Below are 20,206 nucleotides of genomic sequence, written 5' to 3' on the forward strand. Positions count from 1 at the left end.
CATCAGCTAATCTATAATTACTTACGTTTCTTATTTTTGCTCTTGCTATTCGGTTTTTCATCATTTTCAGCTCCTGACTGTGGATATTATTGTGATTAAATGTGAAAAGATGCACTGTGTCTCAGCCCCGGTATATTGACTCTTTCTCTGTACAGTGCTGTATACACTCAGATACTGACACTGTCTCTCCCTCCCTCAACTTTCCAGCCCTGACATTGCAGAAAGCGCTGCTCAAAGTTACACATTCTGACTGTTTGCAGTTGATTAGTGAGAGATTATTAACGTATCCTCCTGCAGCGCTGCCTCGGTTAATAACAGCAGATCTAAGTCACATTTCAGATACAGAAACAGACGCATCAATTATTCACTCTTTCCCAGAGTGAGTGAGGCCCGGACAAGCAGCAACATTCCAGCCCCACACTCTGCAATAACCCAGCACCAGCGGAAAGCAGTGAATGCAGATTCAATCAGTGGGTTCATGTCCATTACAGGGATGCAAGATTCCACGGCCCAGGACAAACATCCCCATACACCGAGAACAAGCTCAGTAAAACCCGGGGGAGTTAATATCCCAATCACTGAGCATTCCAGTAACATTGAAGAAGTTCCAGAACTGAGTGAACCTTTCAAAGTACAGAAGTGATGACGAGGTCAAAAAGGTCTGAACAGTTGAGGTGACTGAGCAGTTTCAGCTTCTCTGTTCAGGTTGCAGCTTTCACTGGAGGCATGTGTTTAAATCCCACTTCTGACAACTTGATTTTCAGTTACTTTGCAGAGCTTCCTTGAAGGTTTGAGGTAGAGTAAATACTGAGGAACTGTTTCTAACTGCTGAAAGGTCAATAACCGAAGGTTACAGATTTAAGGTGACTCACAAAACCAGAAGGAAATTGAGGAAAAATTCCTTTCTGCAATATGTGGTTAGGATTTCAGTTATGTGGTTAGATTGGAGAAGCTGGGGTTGTTCTCCTTAGAGAGGAGATTTGATAGAGGTGTTCACAATCATGAGGGGTCGTGACAGACCCGATAGAGAGAAACTGTTGGTAGAAGGATTGAGACTCAGGTAAAAGCTGTGGCTCAGTTGGTCACATTCACCTCGAAATCACAAGCTTCTGGGTTCAGATTTCACAGCTGACACTCCAGTACAGCACTGAGGGTGTTGAAGGTGCTGCCTTTCAGGTGTGATGTTAAACCAAGACCTGGTCTGCATGTTTGGGTGAATGTAAAAGATCCCATGCTGCAATTTCAAACAAGTGAAGAGCAATTCTCCCTGGTGTTGTGATCAATATTTGCCCCTGAATCAGATCAGTTGGTCATTATCACATTGCAGTTTGTGAATATCAGCTGCTGCATTTCTGACATTACAACAGTGATGACACTTCAAAAGTATTTCATTGTCTACAAAGTGCTTTGATATGTCCAGTGGTCTTGAAAGGTGCTAAATAAATGCAAGTCTTTTCTTTCTTTATCACAACACATTACTGTGTAAAAATGGTTCCTCATGTCATCTCTGGTGCTTCTGCCAATCACCTGATATCTGTGTCCTCTGCTTACTGACCCTTTTACCACTGGAAACAGTTTCTCCTTATTTAAACTATTGAAAACCTCCATGATTTTGAACAAATGTGTCAAATCTCTTCTGAATTTTCTCTGCTGCAAGGAGAACAACCCCAGCTTCTCCAATCTCTCCACATAACTGAAATCCCTCACCCTGCTACCATTGTGGTAAATCTCTTTTTTCTTCTTTCCTGGGATGTGGGGACTGCTGACACAATGTGATTCCTGTCAATGCAGCGGCCCGCTGACATCATCGGACTGTGCCAAGCTGTGCATAGGCACAGCTACATCTTGCCAGGATTAAGTGGCACATGCGTAGGATGATGCCATTGCACAGCGCCAACATCATCGCATATCCGCGCCTGGTCCATCTTCGCACATGTGCGCGAAAGCATCATCGGGTATCCAGCCCCTCACTCAGCTGGAGGAAGCGGCTGAATAGGAGACTTTGAGGCTGGAGCTCTCCCCCCTCGGCAACTCGCTCCAGGCCTCGACGCTTCCTCCCCTCAGCCGCTCGCTCCACACCTCGATGCTCCCCTGGACAATTGTTCCCCACTCGCGTCATCCAGCTCTCTGGCCGCTTGCTCTCTGACCCCCAACCCCCGCTCCAGCCGCTAGCTCTAGGCCGTGCCACTTCCCTCCTCTCGGCCACTCACTACTCACTCCTACGTCACACTTTGCAGCCCACCTTGCTTCTTCGGGCGGCGCGTGGAGACTGGACAAACGTGGGATCAAGTGGCCGAGAGAAGGGAAGCAGCACAGCCTAGAGCTAGCGGCTGGAGGGGAGGTGGGTGGGGAGTGAGCGAACGACTGGAGAATGGGCTGACATGATCGGGAGACAATCGGCCAGGGAAGTAGGGGGGGGGAGCAGCGAGTTCTGGAGCGAGCGACTGTGGAGGGTGGAAGCGGCCGGTGCAAAGCAGGGGGAGAAAGCGAGTTGTGCCACCTAGTGGTTGCGTTGTCAGCAAACGCAGCCTTTATTGTCCATCCTTAATTGCCCTTGAGAAGGTGGTGGTGAGCTGCCTTTTTGGAGCTGCTGCAGTCCATGTGTTGTACGTAAACCCACAGTGCTGTTAGGAAGGGAGTTCCAAGATTTTGATCCAGTGACAGTGAAGGAATGGTGATATAGTTCCCAGTCAGGACAGTGTGTAACTTGGAGGGGAGCTTGCAGATGGTGGTGTTCCCATTCATCCAATATCCTTCTAGGTGGTCGAGGTTGGGCGTTTGGAAGGTGCTGTCGAAGGAGGCTTGGTGAGTTGCTGCAGTGCATCTTGTAGATGGTACACACTGCTGCCACTGTTCACTGGTGGTGCAGGAAGTGAATATTTAAAGTAGTGGATGGAGTGCTGATCAAGCGATCTGCTTTGTCCTGGATGGTGTTGAGTTTCTTAGGTGTTGTTGGAGCTCCACTCATCCAGGCAAGTGGGGAGTATTGCATCACACTCCTGACTTGTGCCTTGTAGATGGTGGACAGAGGTGAGTTCCTTGCAGCAGAATTCCCAGCCTCTGACCTGCTCTTGTAGCTACGGTATTTATATGACTGATCCAATTCAGTTTCTGCTCATTGGTAACCCCCCGGATGTTGATTGTGAAGGATTCAGCAATGGTAATGTCATTGACATTCGCCAGAGCTGGCGGGAAGCCATAAAGACAGGGCTAAATTGTGGCGAGTCGAAGAGACTTAGTAGTTGGCAGGAAAAAAGACAGAGGCGCAAGGGGAGAGCCAACTGTGCAACAGCCCCAACAAACAAATTTCTCTGCAGCACCTGTGGAAGAGCCTGTCACTCCAGAATTGGCCTTTATAGCCACTCCAGGCGCTGCTTCACAAACCACTGACCACCTCCAGGCGCGTATCCATTGTCTCTCGAGATAAGGAGGCCCAAAAGAATGTCATTGACTGTCAAGGGGAGATGGTTAGATTCACTCTTGTTGGAAATGGTCATTGCCTGGCATTTTTGTGGCGTGCATGTTACTTGCCACTTATCAGTCCAAGCCCAATCTTGCCCAGGTCTCTCTACATGTGGACACGGACTGCTTCAGTATCTGAGGAGTTACTAATGCAACTGAACATTTTGCAATTATCAGTGAACATTTCCACTTCTGACCTTATGATGGAAGGAAGTTTATTGATGAAGCAACTGAAGACGGTTGGGGCCGAGGACACTACCCTGAGGAACTCCTGAGCGATGTCTGGTACTGAGATGATTGGCCACCAACAACCAGCACCATATTCCTTTGCGCAAGGTATGACTCCAACCAGTGGAGATTTTTCTCCTTGATTGCCATTGACTTCAATTCTGCAAGGGCTCCTTGATGCCCTTGGCAAGAGCAGTCACTGTCACCTCACCTCACCTCCTGAATTCAGCTCTTCTGTCCATATTTGAACCAAGGCCATAATGAGGTCAGGAACCGAGTGGCCTTGGCGGAAACCAAAATGAGCATCGGTGAGCAGGTTATTGCTGTGTAAGTGCTGCTTGATAGCACTGTCAACGACACCTTCCATCACTTTACTGATGATCAAGAGGAGGCTGATCAGGGAAGTAATTGACCGGGTTGGATTTGTCCTGCTTTTTGTGTACAGGACATACCTGGGCAATTTTCCACATTGCCGGGTAGATGCCAGTGGTGTAGCTTGGCAGGCGGCGTGCCTAGTTCTGGAGCACAAGTCTTCAGCACTGCAGCCAGGATGTTTTCAGTATCCAGAGCCTTCAGCCATTTCTTGATATCATGTGGAGTGAAGTGGATTTAGCTGAAGGTTGGCACCTGTGATGCTGGGGATCTCAGGAGGAGGCTGAGATGGATCATCTACTTGGCACTTCTGGCTGAAGATGGTTGCAAATGATTCAACCTTGTATTTTGCACTGATATACTGGTCTCCCCTATCATTAAGGATGGGGATATTTGTGGAGCCTCGTCCTCCTGTTAATTGTTTAATTATCCACCACCATTCAGGACTGGATGTGGCAGGACTGCAGAGCTTTGATCTGATCTGTTGGTTGTGAGATCACTCAGCTCTGTCTATTGCATGCTGCTTCCGCTATATGACATGCAAGTAATCCTGTGTTGTAGCTTCACTCATTTTTAGGTCTCCTTGGTGCTGCTCCTGACATGCCCTCCTGCACACTTCATTGAAGCACTATTGCTCCCTTGGCTTGATGGTAATGGCAGAGTCAGGGATATGTCAGGCCATGAGGTAACATATTGTGTTTAAATACAATTCTGCTGCTGCTGATGGCCCACAGTGCCTCATGGATGTCCAGTTTTGAGCTGCCAGTTCTGTTCATTTCTTCCCTCAGATATAATTGACTACTCCGCCCCCGCCCAGTGTGGTTGACAGGACTCTCAACATCTGCCTTCCCCCTTCCCCCTTCCCCTCCCTCCCAGAACTGCGACAGGGTTTCCCTTGTCCTCACTTTCCAACCCACCTGCCTCCACATCCAAAGGGTCATCCTCCACCATTTTCGCCACCTCCAGCGTGATGCCACCACCAAACGCATCCTCCCCTCCCCTGTCAACATTCTGAAGGGATTGTTCCCTCCGCGACACCCTGGTCCACTCCTCCATTACCCCCGATACCTCGTCCCCTTTCCAAGGCACCTTCCCATGCAATCGCAGGAGATATAATACCTGCCCTTTTCCTTCCTCTCTGCTCATTATGCAAAGCCCCAAACACTCCTTTTAGGTGAAGCAGCGATTTACTTGTACTTCTTTCAATTATGTATACTGGATTCACTGCTCACAATGTGGTCTCCTCTAAACTGGGGAGACCAAACGCAGATTAGGTGGAACACCTCTGCTCAGGCCGAAATCATGACCCTGAGCTTCTGGTTGCTTGCCATTTCAACACTCCCCCCTGCTCTCATGTCAACATTTCTGTCTTTGGCCTGCTCCAGTGTTCCAGTGAAAATCAACCCAAGATCGAGGAGCAGCACCCAACCTTTTGATTCGGCACTCTACAGCCTTGTGGATTGAACATTGTGTTCAATAACATCAGAGCATGACTGGTGTCAGGCAACTACAAGCATTAACACACTCTTTGCCTTTGTCCCAGGACAGCTTTGTTATTTAATCTCTCCTGCCCTCTGCCCTATCAAACACCTTCCCCTTTGTTCTCTCCCACATGCCCCTCCGCTTCACTTGTTTAAAACCGAATTCTTTTCTAACCTGTGTCAGTTCTGATGAAAGGTCACAGACCAGAAACATTAACTCTGTTTCTCTCTCCACAGGTGCTGCCAGAGCTATTGAGTATTTCCAGTACTTTTTGTTTTTATTTCAGATTTCCAAAATCTGCAGTATTTTGCTTTTATTGTGTCAGAAAGTCTCTCCTTGATTCAGGACTCCTACCTCTCTCCAGAATCTCTCTGCTAAAGATTGAACTTAATCTCATTTCACTCACAGCTCAGGGTCAGTGTGGCACAGTGGGACTTCTGGCTGTGTCCCACTTCACAATCCATCAGTACTGAGAAAACAATGGGGAATATTACTCACATGTTGTGTTCTGTAACTTTTTACAAACACTTTAATGTATATATTGTCTTCCAAAGCAGTGACAGAATGGTGGCTTTAGTGTGTTGTTGAAATAGCTTTGTTGAGTTCGTGCTGTACTAACAGTTAAACAGTTCTTGGTTCAATCCCAGGTTTTGGCACTTTCAACCTCTCCTGTGTCTTTTTCTTTGGCTCCAATTGTCAAGCTGCATGATTTACTCTGAAATTAGCACCAGAGAACCAAGGCACCAGCGAGCATGAGGAGCTGAAATTAGCACAGATCAAATCCACTTAATATTTCTGACTGAAGATGGTTGCAAATGCTTCAGCTTCATCTTTTGCACTGACGTGCTCAGCACGACCATCATTGAGGATGTGAATGTTTTTGGAGCCTCCTCATCTTGTTAGTTATTTAATTATCCACCACCATTCACGACTGGATGTGGCAGGACTGTGGAGCTGTGATCTGATCCTGAGGGAGATATCCGTGCGTGGAATGGCGGGATGTATGGAGAGTGATCCTGAAGAGGGTGTCCGAGCCTGGAGCGGAAGCTTTCCGTGGAGGTACAGGAGTAGGTCATTCATCCCCAGTGTTTTATAAAGGTTTAGCATAACTTATTTGCTTTTACTCGATGCCTCTATTCATAAAGCCAAGTGTCCTGTTTGCTCTTCGCAACCTTTTCAAACCTTGATCAAAAAAGATTGGTCTGCATTGTCTCATTCTTCCTCCCAAACTGTATCACTTCACAATTTTCTGTGTAAAATTTTATCTGCTGTGTGAAAGCCCATTTTACCAGTGTGTTGAAGTTCCTCTGAAGTGTGTTACTGTCACTGGCATAGATTAGATTAGATTAGATTAGAGATACAGCACTGAAACAGGCCCTGAGGCCCACCGAGTCTGTGCCGAACATCAACCACACATTTATACTAATCCTACACTAATCCCATATTCCTACCAAACATCCCCACCTGTCCCTATATTTCCCTACCACCTACCTACACTAGTGACAATTTATAATGGCCAATTTACCTATCAACCTGCAAGTCTTTTGGCTTGTGGGAGGAAACCGGAGCACCCGGAGAAAACCCACGCAGACACAGGGAGAACTTGCAAACTCCACACAGGCAGTACCTGGACGAAATTCACGAGCATTCTTTGATGCTATCTCCGTGGAAAGAGCAATCCTACACACCAGCTCAAATTGGGATTTTGTGTGTTTAGTATCTTTTCTCATCCACCAATATAAGCACAAATCTGTCTCATAATGTACGGTCTAAGAATGTGCCAAAGTTGCAATGTGGTGATAAATTCTTCAGTGTCACAATGTACTCACCAACTGTTTCACTACTTTTCTGATTTCTGGATCCATGTTTGTAGCTTTCCGCGATCTCGAGTGGCTTAGGGTTGAGCCTCACTTCAACGAAGAAACGGAAAATTATGATTTAAAGATTACACTGTCAATCATTCACATCTCTGTCTTCTCCTGAACTTCGAGTTCAAATTTGTTTGTGAAGTTGAGTGACACGTTAAGAAAGCACAGTCTTTGTCTTTGTGAAGGAAGTGATTTGGGAATGACTGTTTGAAACTGTCCCTTCTTGCACAGAAATTCAGTGCAAATACTCGATCACTCACAATTTCCTTGAGAGAAATTTGTTCACAATCGCATTCGACACGGAAACTGCCTCAGCATTAATCTCACTGAAGCAGAATGTGACCGTGTTGTATGTTTCAGAATGTTGGTGCCGTTATTTGTCGCTTTTAACCGAGACTGGGACACAGGGCAAGGTTGATCCGAGGTTGGAATATATTATCATTCAGGAGCAAGAAAAATCAAAAGGAACAAAATAAGAAAACCCAGTCTCCAGATTTGAGAATCTGTAGATCCGCTTTGGGAAAGTGAATCAGAGCAGAATGAAGGGTGAACTGTCCAGAAGAGATGAAGACACAGCTCAGTCAACACGTTCCCCTGGTTTATGATGCTGGAACATTCCTCACACAGAAATGATTCAACCCAATGACAAACATTCTTACAGCTGATAATTTATGCTACTGATTTAAGGACTGTCTCATGTGGTTACCGAGTGACGACGAGAAGATATTAAACTTTGTTCTATTCAATCTAGCTGTGATGAAGTTTGAATTTTTCTACCTTTTATAAACAGTATTTGAAGGGTCTCGGTAACAATGTTCAGTGTTGATGAGAGTGGGGTCTGGGTGAGAAGCTGCTGAGTGTGACAGGGTCAGGACTGGATGCAGGAAGTTCTTTGACAGTCTCCCTCTATCTCCCTAATGGGTTTGAGTTGATTTACGACTGGTAGCTTTTATTTTACTTTTCTTATTTAGAGATACAGCACTGAAACAGGCCCTTCGGCCCACCGAGTCTGTGCCAACCAGCAACCACCCATTTATACTAATCCTACATTAATCCCATATTCTCTACCACATCCCCACCATTCTCCAACCACATACCTACACTAGGGACAATTTACAATGGCCAATTTACCTACCAACCTGCAAGTCTTTTGGAGGTGGGAGGAAACCAGAGTACCCGGCGGAAACCCACACAGACACAGGGAGAACTTGCAAACTCCACACAGGCAGTACCCAGAACTGAATCCTGGTCGCTGGAGCTGTGAGGCTGCGGTGCTAACCATTGCGCCACTGTGCTGCTGTTGGTGTTTTGATAAATGAAGGAAGTTCCCTCCACCCATTTTTTTTGGACAGACAGTGTGGTATAAGGATGTAAAGGGTTAATGCTGAAGATAGTGGGATCAACCCCTCCCACGGTCAGAGTGATGATGTAACAGTCACATGAGATGAAGTTTGGGAGAAGAGAGAGCAGCACCAAGGATGCTAGCTCAGCAGGCTTGATGAGTGTGTATAGAGTATTGTGTAAATTAGAAAAGAGTTCTTAGTTCTTTCAGCAGGAACTGTGTCCAGAAAATATCGAGAAACTCACAATTTTATTATTCAGGAGTCGGAACACAGATATTAATTCCAAGTGACCGTTCTGGGAACAATTAACAAAAAAAGTAGAGAATAATATTGCTGACTGATTGAAATCCCCTGGTGAGGAGACAGTTAAACAGGTGATCTGTTGGAGCATCCTTCGATCCAAGGTTTCAGCAACATTTAATCTCCCTTTTTGGTGAAATTCTCTGTTATTTGCAACTTTTTTTATCAGATTTGATGGGCGAGTGAAAAAAACTGAAAAAATTGAACAGTTCCATCCTTTCTTTTCTTCCTTCTTCTCTTCTTTCCGTCAGTTTCTCTTTTCTGTCCCAGATCAATATAATGATGAGAATCCCACTTTAATCTGCTGTTTCTGGTGTTTTATCCATTCAATCAAAATTTCAACATTCCAATCAAATCTATTTGTTATTCCACAGTGTCTCTCCATGTGTTTTATTATGTTGTATTCTTTCACAGTCTGTTTGATGATCAATGTCACATCTCACTGTCTGTTCTGGTGAAGATCAGAAGCAGTGATATCTGTTTACACCACCCGACAAGTTGGCCTGAGGCTGTGCCTCGCTGATCATGTGGAGTTTAAGCAATTCTTCCAGTCAGTTGGTTCAGTTGTCATTTCATGAGTAATTCGGGCATCTTGACTTCATCAGTGACCTCATGGTTCAGGTGTCTGAGTGATGTTAATCATGATGTGTTGAAATGATTGTATGTTCCAGTCTTTCCGTGGTGGGTTTTCACACTGAGTAGAAATGTGTTGGACATGGTCTGGAAATGTTTCACACTGCTCCATTCCCAACTTCATTTACTTCCAGAAGATATGTTTCCATCATTCCACAGCTGGCTGCACAGCCAGAAACTGTGCTGAAGGTGACAGCTATGCTTCTGCAACTGACAAGTTGGCCGCGAAGTTAAGGTGATGGACTGCTAATCTATTGTGCTCTGCACACGTGGGTTCGAATCCCATCCTTGTCGCCAGTTTATGAACTGTTCAGTGTATTGTTTATGTGCAAAGTCAGCCTCGAAACCTGTACTTGTCAATGTCCGGACAGTGATTCCAGAATTGTTTATACTTTATTAAAATTGAGACAGACAATTGGAATTCTTCACCCAAACTGCACTGGAATGAAGATCAAATAGGGATCACGAAACAGAGCAGAATTTTTCCTCCCCTCCTTCCTTCCATCTTTACTTTCTCTCGATTTGCACCAAGTGAAAGACAAATGGGAAAAGCAAATGGCGAGAGAGCAGATGCAGAAAATTATCCTTTGGCAAGAAATTTATTTTCAAATCTTCTTGATAGATTAAGTGAGTGAGCAATGCTTTGGCAGATGGAGTTTGAAATGAGGGGTCATCTAGTACCTACGATAGATCAGAGTGTTTTTTTGTAAGAGGTGAGATGTTAGAAACGGCGGAGGAGCAGAGACCCGAATACTGAATTAATAAAAGCTAGTGGACTGGTAGAAAATAATGTGAAAAGTGAACAGAATATGAAGATTGGAACTCATGTTAAAGTGATATAAAGCTCTGTGCTCCTGCAGTAAATTTCCAAGCCCAGATTGTAGGGAATCTGTGGAGAGTGATTTGGTTTTTATTCATTCTTGTGTGTGAGTATCGCTGATCAGGCTAGCATTTATTACCCATTCCTATTGCCGTTAAGAAGGTGGTGCAGAGCTGCCTTCTTGAACTGATGCAGTCCATATGGTGCAGGAACACCCACAGTGCTATTGGGGAGGGAGTTCCAGGATTGTGACCCAACAACAGTGAAGAAATGGCGATATCGTTCCAAGTCAGGATGGTGAGTGTCTTGGAGGGGAACCTGCAGGTAGTGAGTTCCCATGCATCTGCTGCCCTTGTCCTTCGAGGTGGTAGTGGTCACGAGTTTGGAAGGTGCTGTTGAAGGATATTTGGCGAGTTGCTGCAGTGCATATGGAGATGTTACACACTGCAGCCACTGTTTACTGGTTGTGGAGGGATTGAATGTTTAAGGTGGTGGGTTAGGTGCCGATCAAGTGCGCTGCTTTGTCCTGGATGGTGTTGAGCTTCTTGAGTGTTGTTGAGTGGGATGTATTCCATCACACTCCTGACTTGTGCCTTGTAGATGGTGGACAGGATTTGGGGTGTCAGGAGGTGAGATACTTGCTGCAGAATTCGTAATCTCTGACCTGCGATTATAGCCACAGCATAGATGTGACTGGTCCAGTTACGTTTCTGGTCAAGATGTTGATGGTGGGGGATTTAACGATGATAATGCTTCTGAATATCAAAAGGTAGATTTTTTTTCTCTCTCATTGGAGATGTTCACTGCTTGGCACTTGTGTGGCCAGAAGGTTGCTTGTCACTTATCAGCTCAAGCCTGAATGTTGTTCAGGTCTTGCTGCTTGCAGGCACAGACTGCTTCAGTATCTAAAGAGTTGTGAGTCATCATCTAACATTCCCACTTCTGACTTATGTTGAAGAGAAAGTCGTCAATGAAACAGCTGGGATGTTTGGGTCTTGGACACTACCCTGAGAACCTCCTGAGGCAATGTCCTGGGCTGAGATGATTGGCCTCCACGAACCACAAACATCTTGTTTTGTGCGAGGTACAACTCCAGCAAGTGGAGAGTTTCCCCCTGATTCCCAGTGACTTCAATTTTGCTAGGGATCCTTGATGCCACACTCACTCAAGGGAAATCACTCTCACCTCTCCTCTGGAATTCCACTCTTTTGTCTCTGTTTGGACCAAGCTGCAATGAGATCATGCAAACATAATATCAGAACAACTAGTAGCAGGAGTAGGCCATTTGGCCCATCGAGCTTGCTCCGCCATTCAATAGGATCATGGCTGACCTGATCATGACCTCAACCCCACTTTCTTGCCTGCCCACATAACCCTTGGCTCTCTTGTAGATAAAAATCTTGAAGACATTCAATGACCCAGCCTCCACTGCTCTCTGAAGTAGAGAATTCCAAAGATTAATGACCCTCTGAGAGAAGAAATTCCTTCTTAAATGAAAAAGCCCTAAATCTGAAACTGTGTCTCCTAGTTCTAGATTCCACCACGAGAGGAAACATCCTCTCAGCATCTACCCTGTCAATCCCCCTCAGAATCTTATATGTCTCAATACGTTCACCTTTCATTTTTCTCAGCTCCAATGAGTATCAGTCCAACCTGCTCAACTTTCCTCATAAGACAACACCTTCATCACAGGAATCAATCCAATGAACCTTGTCTCAACTGCCTCCAATGCAAGTATATCCCTCCTTAAATAAGGAGACCAAAACTGCACACAGTACTCTCGGTGTGGTTTCACCAGCACCATGTACATTTGTAGCAAGACTTCTCTACTTTTATACTCCATCCCCCTTGCAATAAAGGGTAACATTCCATTTGCCTTCCTAATTATTTGCTGTACCTGCATGGTAACTTTTTGTGATTCATGTACGAGGACACCCAGATCCTTCTACACCGCAGCATTCTGTAATCTCTCACAATTCAAATAATATTTTCCTTTTCTATTCTTCCTACCAAAGTGGATAACCTCACATCCTGCCACATTATACTCTATCTGCCAAATTATTTCCTGGAGCTGAGAGACCCTGGCAGAACCTAAACTGAGCATCGATGATCAGATTATTGCTACATGTGTTGTGCTTGATAGCACTGTTGGTGACATCTTCCATCACTTTGCTGATGATTGATTGTAGACTGATGGGGCGGAAATTGGTCAGATTGGATTTGTCCTGCATTTTTTTTATGGAGTGGGCACACTTGGGCAATTTTCCACATTGTCAAGTAGATGCCTGTGTTGTAGCTCTACTGGAACAGTGTGGCTGAGAGCGCAGCTAGTTCTGGAGCACAAGTCTTCAGGACTAGAGCCGGAAATCTTGTTCGGGTCCATAGTCTTTGCTGTATCGAGTGTCTTCAGCTGTTTGATTAGATTAGAGATACAGCACTGAAACAGGCCCTTCGGGCCACCGAGTCTGTGCCGAACATCAACCACCCATTTAGACTAATCCTACACTAATCCCATATTCCCACCAAACATCCCCACCTGACCCTATATTTCCCTACCACCTACCTATACTAGTGACAATTTATAATGGCCAATTTACCTATCAACCTGCAAGTCTTTTGGCTTGTGGGAGGAAACCGGAGCACCCGGAGAAAACCCACGCAGACACAGGGAGAACTTGCAAACTCCACACAGGCAGTACCCAGAATTGAACCCAGGTCCCTGGAGCTGTGAGGCTGCGGTGCTAACCACTGCGCCACTGTGCCGCCCTGCCATTATGTGGAGTGTTTCTTGCCATTATGTGGAGTGAAGCGAATTGGCTGAAAACTGGAAGCTGTGATGCTGGGGACCTCCAGAGGCCGAGATGAATCATCCACTGAGCAATTTCTGACTGAAGATGGTTTCAAATGCTCCAGCTTCACCTTTTGCACTGACGTGCTCGGCTCCACCAACATTGAGGATAGGGATGTTTTTGGAGCCTCCTCATCTGGTTCGTTATTTAATTGTCCACCACCATTCATGACTGGTTACTTAGTTTCTCAGGGCAGTGTCCTAGGCCCAACTATCCTCAGCTGTTTCATTGATGGCTTTCTCTTCAACATAAGTGAGAAGTGGGAATGTTCGCTGATGATTCACAACTCATCAGATACTGAAGCAATCTGTACCTGCAAGCAGCAAGACCTGAACAACATTCAGGCTTGAGCTGATATGTGACGAGCAACATTCTTTGATCTGATCCTGAGGGAGATATCCGTGCGTGGAGTGGCGGGATGTATGGAGAGTGATTCTGAAGAGGGTGTCTGAACCTGGAGGGCAGAATCTGTGGAGAGTGGTCCTCAAAGGATGTCCATGTCTGGAGATTTAGGAATTCTGAAGAGGGTCTCCGAGCCCATAGTGCTGGGATGTATGGAGAGTGATCCTGAAGTGGGTGTCCGAGCCTGGAGTGGCAGGATCTGTGGAGAGTGATCCTGATGAGTGTGTGTAAACCTGGAATGGAAGCTTTCTGTGGAGGTACAGGAGGAGGCCATTCATTCCCAGTATTTTATAAAGGTTTAGCATAACTTATATGCTTTTACTCTGTGCCTCTATTAATAAAGCCAAGTGTCCTGTTTGCTCTTAGCTACCTTTTCAATCCTTCTAACATTGGTGTACATTGTCTCTCTGCTACTGCACCCAGTTTAGAATTGTAACGGTTCATTTATATGGCATTCTTCCTTCCAAATTGCATCACTTCACACTTCTCTGTGTAAAATTTAATCTGTTATGTGAAAGCCCATTTTACCATTTTTTTTTTTAAGTTCCCCTGAAGTGTGTTACGATCACTGGCATAGGACAAAATTCCTGAGCATTCTTTGATGCTATCTCCATAGACAGAGCAATCTTATACGCGAGCTCAAATGTAGGATTTTGTGTGTTTAGTATCTTATTTCACCCACCAATATAAGCACAAATATGTCACGTAAATCTTGTTCACTGCAGTCCCTGCTGCTGTTTGCTGCCTATATTTACAGACTTTAATCTCAACCTCGTCACCATGTTCTCTAATATATTCAGGGGGCATCAGCAGAGAAAATGTTCACCAAGCATGGCAAGTGCAAGGAAATGTTTTTTTATGTCATTATGTCATGAACATAATATACAAATTTTTACATGTGTGAATCATCAAGATGTGTCCTCATAAATGGAACCCCGTCACAATAAACACTGTCACCTTTCAATGTTTAGCAGACAGGTTTGACGGCCTGATGTGTGTGATTCCCATATTAATGTGTTTGTGCAAAGTTCGGGGAAAGATGGAGATATGAATAATTTATAGGGAAATCTTTTAAACATATTACCACATCTCTCACTCACAAAGATCTGCAAACACATGGATTGCAAAAGAACCTGAGTACAAAATCACCTAAAATAAACACAGCCAGAGAAACTTGCAATAACCTGTAGCTCAGGGAAAGTACAGATGGATATTGGGCATCTCCTGGCAGGACAGAGTGCCGAATGCAGAAGTACACCAGCGTGCAGGGATCTGCAGCATGTTTGCCCTCTTGAGTCAGCGGTGACTCTGTTGACTGGGTCATGTGTGCTGAATGGATGACGGTCGCTTTGCCAAAGACATGCTCTTTGGTGAGCTTGCTATCAGCATGAGACCAACAGGTCACCCACGTCTGTGATACAAGGACATCTGCAAAGCGAGATCTCAAGCAGACTGGGATTGGAGTCGATGCATGGGAAGTCCTTCCTGCTGACTGGAATTCCTGGAGAAAGGCATTCAGGAAGACCATGGGAAAAGCAGAGGACAAAAGAAATGACCAGATGGTGGGAAAGAGAGCTCAGAGGAAGGAAAAATTATCAGTCGACCTCGGGCCAATGACATTCATCTATACCAGCTGCGGAAGGGATTGTCACTCACGAGTCATCCTCTACAGCCACAACAAACGATGTTTCATACAGAAGTGACGTACACCCCGGGTGTAGCCCATCGTCTTCCGAGACGGACGGTTGCCTATTACAATTACAACTACAGCTGCAACTGCAAGAGCGAGTCAGAGGCTGGGAACACTGCCGTGACGAACTCAGCTCTTGACTCGCCAAAGCCTGCCCACTATCTACAAGGCCTTCCTCTGATTTCAATTGCACATGCATTTGTGATTTGGCTCTGCAGCTTAGTTGGTTAAAGCACCTGTCTAATAAACAGGAGATCCTGGGTTCAACTCCCAGCAGAGCCTTATTTCACAGTAGCAACATGCTTGAATAGTTTCATTATCAACATTGACATTTGTGTCTTGTGAACTTTAATTCAAAATACTTGATGAATTTCAATCACATTAAAAAAACAGCCTTTGTGAAGAAGATGAGTTTGGAATGGCTGTTCCTCCTTGGACAGAATTTCAGTGCTGAGACATCAAAGTTAACTTCTTTGACATAAATTTGTTCACAGTTACATTCAACCTGGAAAACAGCTTGATATTAATCTCACTGAAGGAGAGTGTTTGTGTCATTATTTGTTGCTTTTAACCGAGACTGGGACATGACGCAAGTGGGAGGGTTTATCTGAGGTTTGGAATATTTGTCAGTCAGGAACAAGAAAAATCAAAGGAACCAAATAAGAAAACCTATGTCTCATGTGGTTACCGAGAAACGGTGAGAAGATATTAAACTTTGTTGTATACAGTATTTGTGAACAGTATTTGAAGGGTCTCAGTAAAAATGTTCAGTGTTGATGAGAGTGGGGTCTGGGTGAGCAGCTGCTTAATGTGAGAGGGTCAGGACTGGATGCAGGAAGTTCTCTGACAGTCTCTCTCTGATGGGTTGAGTTGATTTACAACTGGCAGCTGTTGCTGTTTTGATAATTCAAGTTCCCTCCACTGATTTTTTTGGACAGACAGTGCAGTATGAGGATGTAAAGGGTTAATGCTGAAGACAGTGGGATTAACCCCTCCCACAATCAGAGTGATGATGTAACAGTCACATGAGATGAGGTTTGGGAGGAGAGAGCAGCACCAAGGATGCCAGTTTCGGAGGCTTGATGAGTGTGTATATAGTATTGTGTAAATTAGAAAAGAGTTCTTAGTTCTTTCAGCAGGAAATGTGTCCAGAAAATATCACGAAACTCACAATTTTATTATTCAGGAGTTGGAACACAGAGATATTAACTCCAAGTGACAGTAGTGGTTTCATTTAACAAAAGAAAAGGAGAGAATAATATTGCTCATTGATTGAAATCTCCCAGTGAGGAGACAGTTAAACAGGTGATCTGTTGGGGCATCCTTCGATCCAAGGTTTCGGCAGCATTTAATCTCCCTTTTTGGTGAAACTCTCTGTTTTTTGCATCTTTTTTTAATCCAGCTTTGATGGACCAGTGAAAAAACTGAAAAAAGTGAACAGATCCATCCTTTCTTTTCTTCCTTCTTCCCATCAGTTTCTCTTTTCTGTCCCAATTTAATCTGCTGTTTTATCCATTCCAATCATAATTCAACATTCCAATCAAATCTATTTGTTATTCCACAGTGTCTCTCCATGTGTTTTATTCTGTTGTATTCTCTCACAGTCTGTTTGATGATCAATTTTACATCTCACTCTCTGTTCTGGTGAAGATCAGAAGCAGTGTTATCTGTTTGCAACACCCGACAAGTCGGCCTGAGGCTGTGTCTCATCGATAATGTGGAGTTAGGAACATAGGAGCAGGAGTCGGCCATTCAGCCCATCGAGCCTGCCCCACCATTCAATATGATCATGGCTGATCATCCACTTCAATGCCCTTTTCCCCACACTTTCCTCATATTCCCTTATGTCATTTGTATTTAGAAATCTATCAATCTCTGCTTTGAACATACTTAATGACTGAGCTTCCACAGCCCTCTGGGGTACAGAATTCCAAAGATTCACAACCCTCTGAGTAACAACATTTCTCCTCATCTCTGTCCTAAGTGGCTTGCCCCTTATTTTGAAATTGCGTCCCCTGGTTCTCGACTTCCCAACCAGGGGGAACATCTTAGCTGCATCTACCCTGACTGTCCTTTAAATATTTTGTAGGTTTCAATGAGATCACCTCTCATTCTTCAAAACTCTACAGAATAGAGCCCCAGTTTCCCCAATCTCTCTACACAGGACAGTCCCACCATCCCAGGAACAAGTCTGATGAACCTTCTTTGCACTCTATCTGTGGCAATAATATCCTTCCGAAGGCAAGGGGACCAAAACTGCACACAGTACTCCAAGTGCTGTCTAACCAAGGTTCTATACAATTGAAGCAAGAATTCACTACTCCTGTACTCAAATCCTCTTACGATAAAGGCTAACATACTATTAGCCTTCCTAATTGCTTGCTGCACCTGCATGTTAGCTGTCAGTGACTTATTGACATGGACACCCAGGTCTCCCTTATACTCTATACCTCAGTTAATAAAGGAAAGGATTCCATAAACCTGCTGAACCACCTTATTGACCAGTCCTGCTACTTCAGGAATCTGTGGACATTCACTCCGACGTCCCTCACTTCCTCTACACCATTCAGTGTTCTCCCATTAATTGTGTATTCCTTTGCCTTTTTTGACGCCTGCTCTCGCTGTTCCCTGCTCTCCGAGTGAACTCTTGCTCCCTCTCTCTCCTGGGCTCTTTATGCTCCACTCTGCTCTCACTGTTTCCCGCTCTCTTAATGTATCAATATTTGTTTGCCTTGTGTTTAATTTAAAATATGGATTAACTGTATTTTACAGTTGTAGGTTTTATTTGGTAATCCTGTGCAAGTTGTGGATTGGTATTCAATATTCAGCTCTGTGAAAACGATTGTGAATGAAAATATAACTTTCAATCTTATACATGGGCTGGTCTGCAAGCTCCAAGTCCTTCATTTTGTAGTAATGGCTTGATACTGTATCTTTCAGTCTTAATCTCTGTGGGATTTTTGAACTGGTATGTAATGCATAACTTGGTCTAACGTTCTGATGTACATTATTGGGATTCATAGGATCATAGGAAATAGGGGCATTAGGCCATTCAGCCATCGAGCCTGCTCCAACATTCAAACAGATCGTGACTGATCATCTACCTCTACGCCATTTTTCTCTGCCATCTCCATATCCCTTGATCTTGTTAGTATTTAGAAATCTATCGATTTATGTCTTGAATATGTTCAATGATTGATCTTCCACAGCCCTCTGGGATAAAGAATTCCACAGATTTCTCACCCTCTGAGTAAAGAAATTCCTGCTCATCTCAGTCTGCCCTTATTCTGAGACTGTGTCCCCTTGTTCTGGACTCACTAGACAGAGGAAACATCCTATCCATATCTACCCTGTGACACCCTGTAAGAACTTTACCTGTTTCAATGAGATCACCTCTCATTCTTCAAAACTCCAGAGAATTTAGGCCCAGTTTCTGCAGTCTCTCATCATAAGACAATCCCACCATCCGAGGGGATGAGACCAGTGAATCTCTGTTGCACTCCCTCTGTGACAAGTCTATCCTTCCTTAGATAAGGAAACCAAAATTGTACAGAATACCCCAGGTGCGGTCTCATCTAGACTTCATACATCTTTACTCATGTACTCAAATACGCTTTCAATGAAGCCAACATACCATTTGCCTTCCTAATTGCTTGCTGCAGCTGCATACTAGCTTTTAGTGTCTCATGAACAAGGACACCCAGGTGCCTTTGGACATCGACACTTCCCAGCCTCTCACCATTTAAGAAATACTCTGTCTTTCTGTTTATTCTACCAAAGTGGAGAACTTCACACTTATTCACATTATACTCCATCTGCCATGTTCTTGCCCATTCATTTAACCTGTCCAAATCCCCTTGAAGCCTCCTTGCATTCATTCTGTACCTTTCAATTCTGTAAATTTTGTCTGTTCTATTTCAGATTTTATATTTAAAATGTCACCATGGTGTCAGAGTTTATTTAGATCTGATAGTGAGTTTGTTTTTGGACTGTGATTGATGTATCAACCTGTCAGCTGTACTGAATTGGAGTGAAATAGAAACAACTTCTGTCTCTCCTGCTGTTGTTTGACTGTTGGATTGAAAATGTGTCTCTCTTGACTTTGGGATCAGTGTCTGTCTGACTACTTATTTTGTTTGCTCCAGTGGAACTGATGAACTGGCAGTATCTCTGTGCTTTGGGAGTGATCCTGTACCGACTGTGTGTTGGAACGAGATCACTGCATTTTACCTTGTGTCCAAGAATCACCACATCCAGTCAGGTTCCTTCATGTATTTTCCTGCAGGAATGAAAGAACTGGTGAGGTAGAAGATACAAAAGCGATCAATGTAATCGTCCCAATAATAATCATTATGAACAATCACAAAATGAAAACCAAGAACACAAACAGTGTCAGTGTCTGACTCCACTGCAGTACTGCAGCATTCAGCTTCTGTTTACCAGGTGTTTGCAGTGGTTTTACAACAAGTTTGTGACATTCAGAAACAACATTATGGAAAGATGTAGGAGCAACAGGGTGGTGGTGATAGGAGATTTTAATTTTCCCAACATTGACTGGGATTCGCTTAGTGTTAGAGGTCCAGATGGAGCAGAATTTGTAAGGAGCATCCAGGAGGGTTTTCTAGAGCAGTATGTAAATAGTCCAACTCGGGAAGGGGCCATACTGGACCTGTTGTTGGGGAATGAGCCCGGCCAGGTTGTTGAAGTTTCAGTAGGGGACTACTTTGGGAATAGTGATCACAATTCCGTAAGCTTTA

General features: G+C 44.4%; 1 non-coding gene across 1 annotated transcript; it reads left to right on the forward strand.

Moving 5' to 3' along the window:
• Positions 1-15,657: 15,657 nt before the first annotated feature.
• trnai-aau (transfer RNA isoleucine (anticodon AAU)) lies at positions 15,658-15,731 on the forward strand. The gene has a single exon. It is a non-coding gene; the product is annotated as a tRNA-Ile (tRNA).
• Positions 15,732-20,206: the final 4,475 nt, after the last annotated feature.

The sequence above is a fragment of the Heterodontus francisci genome, chromosome 28, assembly GCF_036365525.1.
Source record: "Heterodontus francisci isolate sHetFra1 chromosome 28, sHetFra1.hap1, whole genome shotgun sequence".
Classification (NCBI taxonomy): domain Eukaryota; kingdom Metazoa; phylum Chordata; class Chondrichthyes; order Heterodontiformes; family Heterodontidae; genus Heterodontus; species Heterodontus francisci.